This window comes from Siphateles boraxobius, unplaced genomic scaffold, assembly GCF_051911475.1.
Source record: "Siphateles boraxobius isolate OS27281-9 unplaced genomic scaffold, OSU_SipBor_1 66, whole genome shotgun sequence".
NCBI lineage: Eukaryota > Metazoa > Chordata > Actinopteri > Cypriniformes > Leuciscidae > Siphateles > Siphateles boraxobius.
The window spans coordinates 30,429,349-30,429,725 of NW_027509193.1; positions in this window are offsets into that span (position 1 = coordinate 30,429,349).

Consider the following 377-nt stretch of genomic DNA (forward strand, 5'->3'; position numbering starts at 1 on the left):
TTGTCATTCTCTAATTTATATTTTTTAAGGGTGTTGTTGAAAATTATTATTGCTTATTGATTGATATCTAGATGGACTGACTGCGTCATGATTGCATTTATGCATTTAGCAAAACGTATTTTGTGTTCGAAAGAAACTTATACAGGTTTGGAACAACATAAGGGTGAGTAAATGATGACAGAAGTTTCATTTTGGGTGAACTGTCCCTTTAAGTGTAACTTCTTGTCCTTGTATTGTGTCCTTGGTTGTGTGTGTTAAAGAAATGATTAATGCCACTACGCAATTTGCTTTGAATTTCAGTCCTACACAGTATTCGGTTAACAATCTGAACTCAAGAGCTTATCCCACGTATTACAGAAATCTATAGAGACAATATA